Here is an 852-nt window from a genome sequence, read left to right on the forward strand (position 1 = left end):
AAACTTCAGATATCTGCAGTGGTGAGGTTTGATAGGAATATGGAGAGATGCATCCACCAGGTTGACTGTTCTCTGATGTCAGAAAATTCCCCTGGTGTAGGGATAACACTGGAGAGGCCAGGATCTCCATCTGGAACTTTTTCTTCATTCACTTGTTCAACCTTCTGAGATTGAGAATGGCTCAGACTGTCACCCATGTGCTTTGGAAAAGTGAAGATAGATTCTCAGGGTTCTATTCTATCATCTGAGGGAACACACACTATTGCTTACATACCCAAAAGATGAGCTACCTCGTTCTGGACTGAATTGCAATTTACAGGGTCGTTGAAGACAGAGTACTGGTTGAAAAATGGATGGGGTGAATCCCATAACTCGAGAGAGTATCCCTGATTCACTGTATGCCTCTGCCCACTGGTCCATGGTTGATGCACTCCATTCATCCAGGAAATAGGAAATTCTTACTCCCCCACGACCTTTAGCTCTGGGCAGAGGCCTATGTGGTCTTTGTCATAAAGAGACTTTGGGAGGGATGGCATTCCCTGTGGACTTTCTCCCAAACTTCAGTTGCACAGCTTTCCTTTGAAAAACCTGCTGTCCCTTTGCTGGTATCTCTAGAGGATGAAGGCCAAAATTGCACCTTGGTCTGAAGGCCAATCTGTACTCTTTCCTGAAGGTATTAAGTGGTGTCAGGAGAGACTGTCTGGATTTTTCCACATTGTCTGCTGCTAACTTGCATAGCTTTTCCCCGAAAAGAAGAGAGCCTGTAGATTTGGCAGAGCTCCGAGTGCTTTGAGTGGAGATCTGCTTTCCAGGGTTGGAGCCATATGTGGCACCTTGTTACTGAGCTGGAGG

Source organism: Lepidochelys kempii, chromosome 11 (assembly GCF_965140265.1).
Source record: "Lepidochelys kempii isolate rLepKem1 chromosome 11, rLepKem1.hap2, whole genome shotgun sequence".
NCBI classification, from domain to species: Eukaryota; Metazoa; Chordata; order Testudines; family Cheloniidae; genus Lepidochelys; species Lepidochelys kempii.